Here is a 13,411-nt window from a genome sequence, read left to right as displayed (position 1 = left end):
CGTGACATTCTAGTCCCGACGAACGACACCGCCACCGGTCAAATGAACTGAATGCCGACCATGTCACAATGTTGTTTTGGGAGTATTAATTAATCGACCGTTAATGCAACGCAGACTTTGATTAATGGCAAACGTCTATCACGCATGTATGAGCTCACAACATAATTAAACTGAACTTTAAACAACTAAATAAAGTTGAAATGTATGTCTTTGACATTTTTAATAATAAACATAAAACGAAGCCAAACACTAGAAAGCATGCATACATATTATTCAAATGGAACTACGAAATGGGTTTCCGATTAAATTTCAGACAACAAAAAAACATACGAAATATAAAGCTTTACAGTAGCAGTGCCGAGGGCGTTCGGTAACCTAATACAGATTGTGAAACTAGGGAGAGCTATTCTGCAATAAACTAGACTTTAAGTTGTGGGTGTTTAGACTGAATAGACTATAGAGTTGGGGCTGATCGGCTTTGCCCCCGGGCACCGGCAATGCAATGCTTTTATTGCGAATGCTCCGGTATCTGTTATTCGCCATTCTGCTTTCCGTCTCATCGATTTTTTGTATTTTTGTTGTTGTTTTTTATACCTACAAAACGAACGTAAGGACGATTTGGAGACTATAAAATGGATCAATTGCAAGTTATGTACTTGATGATAACGCTACACAACCTAAACTTTAATCTTATAATCATTTTGCTATAACAAAAATACAGCAGAATAATTTAGTTACGTAACACAAAAAAGATAAGTAGATTTTTAAACAAATTACTGAGTAAATTGAAGTTGAAAGACTCGTCGGTAATTCGATCGTCTTACAAAATTAGCCCTTCGAGCAAGCCAGGAGATTGGATAAAGAAAACTTCTCGGCGGCCAACAAAAACCAGTTATTATTAAAGGAGAAAATCAATTGTTCCACTAATTAATTATCAAGACAGAAGGCTTTTGAAGTTTTGATTTGTTTTTAATATTATTACAGGAAAGGTTAAAGACTAATAATAAGGATGTTATCGTGTTAAAATTAATTTATAAAGTTGAAGCAAAATTCTGACTACCTACTCCTAAAATTAGGACAAATAAAAAACCACGCATGAGTAAACCGATGATATAACATGTCAGTAAAAATTGAGCTGGATGGAAAATTTAATTACCGTAAAGTCTTTCCAAAATATTCCCTCATAATTAATGTCTGGCTAAGTGTGTAGACGCATGTAGACGGGTCCCCACTAAAGTTCAGCTCAGTGGACTGGAAAGCACAGATAATTGCAACACTGCTACTTTCAATATAGGCATTACACCGTCTATAAATGGTAGGTAGTCTATATTCCATCCACAATTAATTTGTTGTACGGCTAGCCATTCTGTAGACTACTTATCGCTCGCAGTTCATTCATGAAATTACTGCCAGTGTTAGTCATGTTAGATTCAATTAGGTGGGGATGTGTTGCTGGAAATACTTGATTAGGGCTCATTTATATTTCTTAATTATCTTAAGACGTTGTATCTATCTAATCGTCTACGTCCGCTAGCATGTCCGTTAATGTTTTAACGTGTGTATTTTTATGTAGTTATCGGTTGAACTGTTTAAAAACATTCTGAACTCTGTCAATTTAAATGATATCCTGTACTCATTCCATTATCAATTTTATAATTGCTTTCATTAATATTACACACCAATAAAACAGCGTTTAATCCTCTTTTTGTATTAAACAGGGTAGTTCTCCCAACCGGAATATTATAAAACTCATTACCGATACTCATTATCGATTTTATATCAGCTGAGGTTTAATGAACGAAGCCATTGTAGGCGGTAATGAAGTTGAGCAGTAAATAAAGACATCCTTTGGCATGCAAAATTCCTAGACGGGAACGGGATGGTTTCACAATAAACGAGGGTATGCGCCGTTGCCAATTCACTGACAAAATTGACGATAAATTGAAGTGCATGCAAACAAGGAGTGATTCAATAACTACGGAATTTGATGTACTAGGTTGACAGGATGAGCGAGATGCTTTATCGATTGTTAGGAGTTTGTGTTGCAGTGCAGTTTATAGCGAGAGTAAGAGTAACTACAGTATTAGTTACATGAATAAAATTTAAATGATGCGGTTTTCTATTAATATCGAATTTGGTGGTAAAGACAATAATAATGATTAAGATATCGCAAGCAATTAATAGTATCCCTTACACGAATAAAGAACGTAATACATACCCAAACAAGAACTTAATAGTAGTAGATTGATAGTAACAGAAAAGAGGTCACCTTATCCTAAAGGAACTAAAGTTAAAGGTGTACCAACAAGATTTAAGATAAAAATAAGTAATGCTTGCAAAATGGCGGTAACATTAATCCAGGAAATGGACGATTTGATAAATGTTAACGATATAAGTTAATCCTGAGCAGTTTCCGTGTTATGCAACTGAAAGCTTAACAAACTGATAAGGTTGATGGACATAGGAATAATTTATAGTCTGAATTATTTGCACCAAGTAACATCGTTGAGTCTACAATTTTTTTTTTACATAAAATATGTGCAACATTTTACCTACAGGAAAATATGACATTAAGAGTTTAAAAGCCCCAGCATTTTCTCTGAGAAATTGTGTCAACCATGTCTTAAAAAATGTGTAGCATTTTATAAGTGCAGTAGACACATTAAAAGTTAAAGAAGCCTGGCATGAGAAAAAATGTCAGATAGTAATAGTAATAGTTGGCACATAATCTTGTTACTAATTCTACGTTCGCATCCCATTCATTCAGCACTCACAAACGAAATCAATTTCCATAATACGACCAAACCGTAAAACATGGCGGACTGAAAATCAGACATTCAATAAAATCTGCATACATCACACATAACCTAACTACAGGTTCACAGGACAACGTTGCATAATCTGCTCAACGTCAATCCGCTTATATCTGGTCTTAATTAATGCCCGCAGCGGTTCACGCCACAGGCCTTTATCTTTTGATTGACCTGCCCTGTTGGTTATGACATAATAGAGCTATCTGCATGTCTGCTAAATCCACGTGCGATAATGGATATTGTTGATGGGATCAAAGCTTGTCTTAATACCCTGTCTGTGATTAAGATGTTAATAAAATAATTGTTATATCCAAAACTGTTTGTAGCATTTCTATTATATGTAGTTCTAGTTTACTGACTTTGTTCGCTTATTTCATTATTATGTTCAAAATAGTACGGTAATTAGTCTTTCCAAAGTTTTGAGTATTTGCGATGTTCTTATATTATGTTTCATGTAGCTGTAGCTCTTGGACTGAATTATTAGGGTGATTTATTACTCAACTTTGAGTATCCCATTACCCTTAGGTATTACGTTCTTGTACCCTATTCGAGTCCTTATTTGTTAAAGTCCAAAAGTCTAACCACAGGGCTAAACAAGGGTATAGTTTCATCCTTAGTTTGCTAATGAATTTAAGTTATTCTACTTCACATAGGGCTACAACCCAAACTTGTTTGACACTACGAGTGAATTCTACGTTAGTCGTGACTAGATAAAATCTACTCTATTAAAAGATTTGTATCATTTTTATGAAGTCCAATTAGAAATGAAAATTGCTGGTATGTTTCCTACTTGAGTTCATTGACCCATCTCAAGATTACATAAATGAACGTTGTAATAAATGACATATACATATATTAATGGAGATTTCTAGTATTTCCTGTTGTACAACTTGCGCGGATATCAAAATAACCTGTTTTACTCATCCTACTTTAAGATCTAAAACTGAATGATATTCTAAGTTTGTTTTTATTTACATGTATCAATGATAGCTGATGTGTCTGAAGAGCTTCATGTTTATACTTGAACTTATGATTGGGTAAGATTTGGTCTTCACAATACCTATATTGAAACTAACCTGGTTGCACTAAGATTACCTAATAACATAAACTCTCCTTTACACATTTCTAAACGATAAAAATCTTCATTCTACGTACAAATACATATTTGTTAAAATATGTGGCAACAATGTAATCCCACCTCCTTTTAATATTGTGTGTTAGAAACTCTGTTCTGTTCTGTAACTCTCTCTTGTCAAAGTTTAGAAGAAGTAATGATTGTTTTTTTTTTTGTTTAAAGTAAAATAAAACATTTCGTTGAATTAAAACTGTAATATTTATTTTATTACAACAATATTTTAGCAAATCGTCTAATCGTCGTGATTTATTATTATATAATAAAATTATAATATCCTACAAATAATTCAAAAGCGAAAATGTTACTTTTACTTCTTGTCAGAACGGCTAAAAGGATCGAGACGAACATGGATAGATTATGGTCTGGAAAAAATTCGCCAGAGAAATAATGGCAGAAGTTATACATAATAATATATAGCTTTTGTTAAAAGATATGTAAGTAAATAAATGTAAGATTCTTACAAATTGTAATGAGTAAATTCCTCCCACAAGATAAATACAGCGTAAAGTCGGTCAACTATGAAAAAACATTTGTTATGATGCGTCACATCCATTCAGACTGAGTCAAGGAATCCGTATGAATGCATACAAGTGGATATGACTCATCAGAATCGATGGAATTTCTATATATTGATCTAAGATAGAAAAAACTATATTTAATACTATAATAAGATAGAAAAAGTGAGAAAAAAACACTACACAATATCTTATTGTTGCAAAAATCAAATTAGTTTCTAGTAAAATAATTCCACACTGGTGAACAGTGATGATAAATTTTTAAATAGAACACTAATCTATGTAGAACTACGCACGGCAAATATATATGTAAATCTATTGGAACGCATTAACACGAACTAAATTTAATTATTTAGAGCTTTACAACGAACTAAATTAGTTTGAAATATTCTGCTAACTGTCGAACAAAACTAATAACTTTAAAACTACACATGAAGAACGAAACTGAGAATGTTATTGGGTCTTATGAAATAGAACGGCATGAAACATTAAATTCGTTTAGTCACAATTCATAAGTAGTGTTAAATGGCCACTTTGGAACAATTAATGCCGGCGCCAATCGACCCAATGCACACAGCACCGCATGATTTCGCTAATGTCAGACAACTGTCCTTAACTCAATTGGTACAATGCCTTTTAATAGGCTAAGGTATGGCTGGAATTTCGTTGACATTGAATTTAAATTAGGCGTATTTCATGTAGTACATACAATAATCAAGTAGATGAAAGCATTTGTTAATGTAAGTATTGATGAACGCAATCTCTTTCTTAAGAATGTAAAATCACCAACAATTCACCTGTTATTATCATTCCTACTACTCCAATATTCACGATAGATTCTCAATAACGGTATTCAAAATCTTCTAACAATGCTCGTAAGTAGAAAGTATCACGAACACATAATTGACGCAAACAATTTTGCTGAATCACGTGAGTAGTCGTACAAACAAATCTACATTCGTTTTTATGAAGTACTGTCTATCGCATCGGCCCAATTAACGTCCAATACTACTGAACTATTATTACAGCTCATTATCACATTTGTAACGAGAACAAACTGTTGAATAACCAATGCAGATTGCGTTTTTTAATGAAAATGGAAAATAAAATTTGAAACAAAACGAGAAATGAATGCAATGTGACGGGAATATGTATCATAGAGGCGTTGAGGCTCGTTAAAGCCGTGGAGTGGTCCGTGTGAGTTGTTTTATTGTGCAAATCAGCAGCTTCAATTAGCATAACAAACGGGCGATGTACGCACGGGTAGTTTCACTGGGCCGTACCGCGCCGGTACCTACGGTGCAGTGCGGTAGGGTTGCTTGGTATCGGCCACACGTCCAAACGGGATGGTACAGTCGTGCTCGCCAGACCGTGGCTTTCAGCTGCATCGACTTTCCAACACATACATCGAATTCGAACTCCCAACGTTACATGTACGGAATTGACATAATGTAGAGCTTGCACTCGAGAAACTGCTGGGCATGAAATATCAAACGCGGCATACGAAATACTCGTACAATCATAAAAATATGTTTATACTAGTCACCTGAAACTCTGTCATATTTCGTGTTTACGAAGCATCATAACGAAACAAACAGAATGAGACACTACAACCACAAACATAAATCAAATCTCACGAACAATATCAACGCGTTACATCAAATAATAACAAAATAATTAACTTTCCTGTCACACCACAGGCTCGACCAACGAGGCCATCGCATTAAATAATTACCAGGGAAATCGGTCTAGAATTCCATTATGTGAGTGACATCCCAAGAGATGCGGCATCCGTAACTACCATAAGGCTGACTATCCTGAGATTAATGAGCAAATTAGTGCAATCGACTGGGATAAGGAACTCTCTGGTTTGCCCGCTGAACAGGCAGTTAGCTCCTTCTATGATATTCTATATGGGATTATCAGACTACACGTTCCTTTAACCCGAATTAGAAGTTCACGATTTCCTGTATGGTTTTCGCCATCTTTGATTCGTATATTTAAAAATAAGGAACGTGCATGGGCTAAATGGAAAAAGTATCACAACCTATACGACTATGAACGCTTCTCTAGGTATCGTACCCTGTTTCATAAAGAGTCTGATGCTTGTTTTAGTGTTTACATTAATTCGGTCGAAGATAGTATTCCTAGAAACATTAAGTTTTTTTGGAGTTATATATCCAATAGAAAGAACAAGGCCAGCTTCCCAGCTAGCGTACGTCTAAATAATATCTCTACTGACAACCCTACAGATATATGTAACCTGTTTTCCACCTTCTTTGCCTCTGTTTATGAACCATCTACTTTTGACCCTGAGACATGGCAACCTTCGAACAAGTACGGGGATAATTCTTCTAGCATAGGCGACATCTATCTCTCTAGAGACGTAATACTGAGAACTCTTAAATCCCTCGACCCATCGAAGGGGGCTGGTCCCGACGGACTGCCACCCGCCTTTTTCATCAAAACTGCTGATAGCATTCACGTTGCTCTGTATTTGATTTTCAATACTTGTTTGCGCGAGGGTGTTTTTCCGACTACGTGGAAAAGAGCTTTTATTACACCCATTCATAAAAGTGGTGAAAAAGAAAACGTAGAAAATTACCGTCCTATTTCTATCCTCTCCGCCTTGTCGAAGCTCTTCGAGAAACTTGTGCACGGTGCTTTATACCCTCTATTTCATCGGCTTATCATACCTGAACAGCATGGTTTTGTTAAGCGGCGATCGACAACGACGAATCTTATGGTATTTACCAACTTTCTGTTTGAAAACATGGATCGTCAGGTCCAAGTCGACGCCGTTTACACTGATTTTCGGAAGGCTTTTGACAAGGTGGACCATTCAATTCTTCTGGAAAAGCTTGCCTTTAATGGAATTCGGGGAAACTTGCTTCGCTGGTTCGCCTCATATATTTTTAACAGGACTCAAAAAGTGGTTATCAATGGGTATGAGTCTGATACTGTTACGGTTAGGTCTGGGGTTCCACAAGGATCAATATTGGGACCCTTTCTTTTCATTGTATACGTCAACGATATCGGAAAATGTTTTTTCAATGCTCAGTTTTTGATGTATGCGGATGACATGAAAATATATAAATCCTGCAAAAGTACTCAAGACTGCCTACTCCTCCAAGATGATCTCATTAGACTCCATGCCTATTGTAAAGACAACAAACTATTCCTTAGTCTCCCTAAGTGTCACAGTGTGTCGTTTACTAAAAATAATAAAAATAAACTTAATTTTGTATACTCTTTGGATGGTCAGCAATTGAGAGTAGTTGATTCCGTTCGTGACCTCGGTGTGATCATAGACTCGAGTTTGCACTTCAACCTGCACATCGATAGTATAGTCAATAAGGCGTTTCGGATGTATGGTTTCGTCATGAGATCGTCAAGGGACTTTGTGCGGCCCTCTACCTTTCTGATGTTATACAAGAGTCTGGTACGATCTCAGCTAGAATACGCCACTCCTATCTGGAATCCACACTACCTTAAATATGAAAACAAATTGGAAATGGTTCAGAAAAAGTTTCTACGTGGCATGAACTTCAAGTGTTACCATTCAAAGATTCCTTATACAGATTTACTGGAAAAGTATAAAATTCTAAGTCTTGAATCGAGACGCTTGCTTCTAGATGTAATGATGCTGCATGGTTTGTGCCACAATAGATTCGACTGTATCGATATTACAAATAAAATATGCCTTACTGTACCCAGAACCGTAATTCGGCGGGGGCTCGCATGCCTCGTTTATTCCATTTGGACTCCTGTAAGACTAATGCCGGGGCACGTGTGCCTCTTCGTCGTCTTGTGGAAACCTATAACACGCACTTCATGGACATAGACATCTTTTCCCTTCATAATAATAATAAATTCAAAAATCTCGTTATTAATAAATTGACATTAAAATCTAAATTATAATTTCTAATCTTAAATTCTTTAATTCTAATAAATCAATAATTCTTAAAATTCCGTTATACATTTAATTGACTTATCTGTGGACAATAGTGTGGGTTATATGTTTACCTATTTATCTTTATTCTCTTTTTGTAATTAGTACCTTAGCATGTAACTGTTTTTTGTCCCTAATCAATAAAATAAAATAAAAAAAAAACCAGGGGACGCACCAAGTTATTGTAATGAGAACGACACGGGATATTTATGCCCCACCACGCGTCCCGAATACGCAATGAGTCTTAGATACTCGAATATTCAATATAAGGGACCGTAGGCCCGAATTGGGATATTTGCAACATCATTTACTACACAAACATGCTGACAGGTGTTGATTTTAGATGTTTTGTTTCTTTGTGTTTAAAGAGTTTGGGTTCGCGAATATGTAAGGAAATTGAGGCAAATAAAGGAATTCGAGGGTTGCTTCTAAGGTTTTTATTTACTTCTTTTGCGCTCTCGTCTTATTTAGGGATACCCTTTTATCTTTTTCTTGATCTATGTATTTCACTTTTAAATAATTATTTGAATAATCATCAGCACTGTAATTAATTATAAAATCATCAGTAAGACTAACAGCTAATCATCAATTTTATTTAGTCAAATATTTGAGAGTAACTCTAAATTATTACCTATCAGGATCAAAAACCTTAAAGTCCCAAATGAAAGCCTTATAAAAACCAATAACGCCCATATTGCTCCTAGAAAACGCCTAATAGCGCCGGGAGCTATGAAAAGGGCTTTTCAAATCCTTTCACAATAGTGTGAGATGACCTGTCTCAACGGAAGAAAATTATTTTCCCTTCCTTTGTCCTCGAGAATACGTCGCCTAGGAAAATAATATTCGCTCCCATTGTAGGCTTTCTGTAAAGTATTTAAGTCTCTTGTTATTGAGGAAAATGTTCGACATTTGATGTTTTTTCGGTCTGCTTTCGCTGTGTTATAATGTTCGATTGGATACGTGACTATTTTCACTTTTATTTGAGGTTTGATTACTTTAATGGTTTTGTAGTTACCTAAATGTTTATTATTAACTGTGGAAGTTAAGATTCTCAGATGACGTTTGCTTATTTATTTTATTTGTGCATTATTTACCAAACGTTTCATGTAATACTGAAGAACGTTTTTGCATACAAAGTTACCAGCATCCGAATCAGTTAATTATTTTAAAAAGCCAATTCATTGTACAAGCCATATTCAACTTGTTGGGTGGTGTAATTGACTTTATTCAATCCAATGTGTCGATAGTATTTTCTTCTACAACAATAATAATTAATCTCAAGATCTTTATCGCTTACGACCCAAAAACCCAATTAACTTCGTTGTCAACGAAATTAATTATTTAAAGTCGAGTTGCAAAAAGTTTTAACGCAAAATTTCTTTACGTAATCACTGTTTTATGGAATCAATAAAGTGAATGAGCGTACGTCTGTAAAGGCGGAAAGATACTCACGTATCGTGGCGTGTCGTGGTTCTAAGGAAGCATATCGGTTTAATATATTTGCTAGTATTATGGTTAGAGATGTCGTGTCGCGTGTGTCACCAAATGCCTACAGCCGATTGGTTGCCACTGTACTTCACCACAACACTTGAATTTGTTTTCATTTTAAGTAGTTTAATGTTCTCGTGTAGCGTGTGTCTCCAAATGCTTGCAGCCGATTGGACCAGAGTTGTGACCACGGCGTGGTGGCGCCACGATGCGCCACGCCGCGGTAATATATTTCAGCCTTAATAGTGATGTAACGGAGCTGATGATGTGAGCCGTCGCGCACGAGCGACTGAATTTTATGGCATCAGCACAGGCAATAACTTTAGATACACATTATATACAGGTTGTAGAGTATTTCAGTTGCATCATTATTTTACAGCGTAGAGGAAATAAGGTTGGTGATTTTATTGTCAATTTTACAAGTGTTTACGTATAGGTAAGGTTATTAGGCATTGAACATCACGCCTTTAGATAGTTAGGTTTCACTCTTATTTAGTTGATTTGTATACTTCTAAAACGTAAACAAAAGTAAGGTCCTCGTAAGTTTTTTGGTTAGATTGCCATAATTTCGTAGACATAGTACTAACGTAATATAACAATGTATTAACTTGAGGGGTTGATAAAATATTCTCTATATTTATGTATATTTATTTAAATAATACACTGTATAGATGCATTGTTAGTACAGTCGCTTTCAGCATTTTTCTATCAACAGTCAGTCTTAAATAATTCTAAATCGTGACCCTTTAACAAAATGACATGGGCATAATCACCATACTAAACGATCAGCTACAACATCAGTGACATCTCTAATTCCAGCACAAAGTCTAATTATTTCGCTTTCACCGTTCATTGATGCCCAATCACCTTAGCTACAACGATCCTAATCAAATTTGACCGTGGACTTGCATCGGATGGATGACCACTGCGGTAAAAAACGAGAGTTTTTCGTGATTTAGAAATTAAAGATTTTTTTGCTATCATTTAGAATGAGCTCATGGATTAAGTCTGCAACGCTACTAATTAAAAGCAATCGGTTGGTAATTAAGGGACCAATTTCAAATTTCACATTGATTAACGATCAAACTCATTATCCAGAACCATCAATTACATTCAGACCTATAAATGAACCAGGAAAAGTAACACCGTATCACAAAAGGTCAAAGGATATTATTAGCATACTAAATACTATATGTATCAATGACATAACTATACGCAACGACCATCGCTTTCACTGATGATCGTCGCTCCATCATTGCAGCTGTCAGTTGTGAAGCGCAACTCAGACGACCATCAGTCATACGGCAGCAGTTGCGAAATGACGCGTGCAACCATCTATTTGAAGTGGTAATCAATATGCGCCAATTGTAGTAAATTGTTGTTCCATCAATGTTTCTAAATTGGATAGTTTTTGTGAAGAAACTGGTGGGTTGAGATTGGTATTATGTATCATGATTGTTTTTTTTTATTCTTTGTGGGTTTTAAAGGGCAGGTAACAGTTGTTGGATAACACATGTGTCAGAATAAAGTTGTAGATTGACGTTGAAGATTTGTTGACCAAAATAGTGATCATTGAATTAATAGGAGTTAATAATAGTTTTGTTTCAGAACCAATTATATATTTATGTTCAGGAAAAAAAAGACAACATAAATCCAATGTATCACGTATCACAAAATGCTATAAATCTCACAATATAAAATACTAACAACATTTCCAATATACAAACGTTAGGAACGATAAAAATTAACCTGTAATGTCGCTATTACCCGTCATTATAACACAAAACTGGATCTAGAACACCGCACCGTAACTGGAAAAGTTCACAAACGCAGTCATTAACCGTGGCAGTACATGTGGTCGACGAAGGCAAAGAAACGGTATCCAACAGTACGACTTAGGTTTTTTTCAATTTGTTAAGGAAGATTTAGTGCGGGTAACAAACACAGAACCACTAGTGAAAGTCGTGGTAGACGTAATTGGCCTAAATTACCGTCTTCAAGGGACCCTTCGAATGATTGCAGGCCCAACAGACTGTTTTTTTTATCGAAACCAGCTACTTAAATGCTCTACGGAGTCGTTTTGATTTCCTTAAAGCTTGAGGCGTGAGTAACAACATTAGCTGTGTATAAACAAAAATAAAAGCAACGATAAAATTATAGATCTATGGGTTTAAGAGTGTAGGATTGAAGAAAGGGCTACTGTTTCGATGACGGTAGTAAGTAAACCATGTTATTGAAAATCTAACGAAGCATGCAGTAGCTTGATGGTGGAGATGGAAGGTAATATAGAAAGGGAAAGTACTTAAACCTACCGCTACCGTACAAAGTAATATTGTTTTCCTCTTATATAATAAAATAATAAGCGGATTACCGAGCACTCGCTGAGCGCCCACTCAGACAAAAGACGTTATTATTACGGAGCTTGCTAGAACAGTTTTTCTGTCTACAAATCGTACAGTAACAAATTAAAAAGCTAGAAAAGCCCTTTTCTATTTCAGTTTTGTATACCTACTATTAATTCTCTAAAGAAGAAAAATAGTAACTCTTTTAGCTACACATGTGTGTTATCATTTAAATAATGAAATACGCAAATGGAATAAGAATAAATGTACGAGCACGGCTCAAACATCCATGTAACTTGAAATTATTTTGTTCCACGTTTAGCATAGAAATCAAGAGAATAATGAGAAACGTACCACGCAACCTTGAATGTTCATGCAAATTACGACCAAAGAATAAATTACAAAAATATTCCTACAAGCTATAAACGAAGTACAACATAATACTATAGAGGAAAGGAGAAGTTTATCTTTATGTTACGTTATAAATATTCTTGTAAGTTGTAATAGGAATGTTTGTAGACATATCGCAACTTAATCCCACGCAAAGAAAAGCTAAGGAATTTCTTGAATAATTCAATCGAATCTTATCAAACCTACTACCAACACTATACTAACATAAACATTGATAAAAAAGAATATAAAAGTGCTTATTCTTCAAACAAGGAACGAACACTAAACAGAAAGGGCAGCCGATATTTTTTCCAAGCAAATGCTTGGATTAATTGACAGGGTCACAGTAAATACTGGTCATAAATACCCGTTGAAGGGAGAATCGCTAAATAGCGTAGTTGATAGCATCGGCGGTGACGAGGAATCATGTCACGATAAACTTAACCCCCAATAAAAGGAGGAAGTCCTGACCAGATCATTGGACGCCTTATCAAGTGACTTAGGCCGCCCCAAATTGAGTGAGCGAGAATTATGGACGAACTTTCTACTAGCAAGAAATAAAAGATAATGAAGATCCCGATTAGATAAATACGGTAAACATTTGGATGAATCCGTATAATACGTATAAACGTTTATGGTGAAGATATGTGGGAATGCACAATGGTAATGTGGGTTGGTAGTTTTTTATATCTAATGTATTATTACACGATTATTTGAAGAAAATTCTATTATATAAATATATTTAAGATCAAATACGTCTTAAAATGTACTCAAAG

General features: G+C 35.3%; 1 protein-coding gene across 11 annotated transcripts in view; it reads right to left on the bottom strand.

Annotated features, from left to right (window-relative positions):
- The window catches only part of LOC118267831 (protein sprint), a 215,199-nt gene that overhangs the window by 86,338 nt on the left and 115,450 nt on the right, over window positions 1-13,411 (bottom strand). The window lies entirely within an intron of this gene.

The sequence above is a fragment of the Spodoptera frugiperda genome, chromosome 6, assembly GCF_023101765.2.
Source record: "Spodoptera frugiperda isolate SF20-4 chromosome 6, AGI-APGP_CSIRO_Sfru_2.0, whole genome shotgun sequence".
NCBI lineage: Eukaryota > Metazoa > Arthropoda > Insecta > Lepidoptera > Noctuidae > Spodoptera > Spodoptera frugiperda.
Note: the sequence above shows the minus strand (reverse complement) of the source record. Positions and strands in the feature narration are given on the sequence as shown.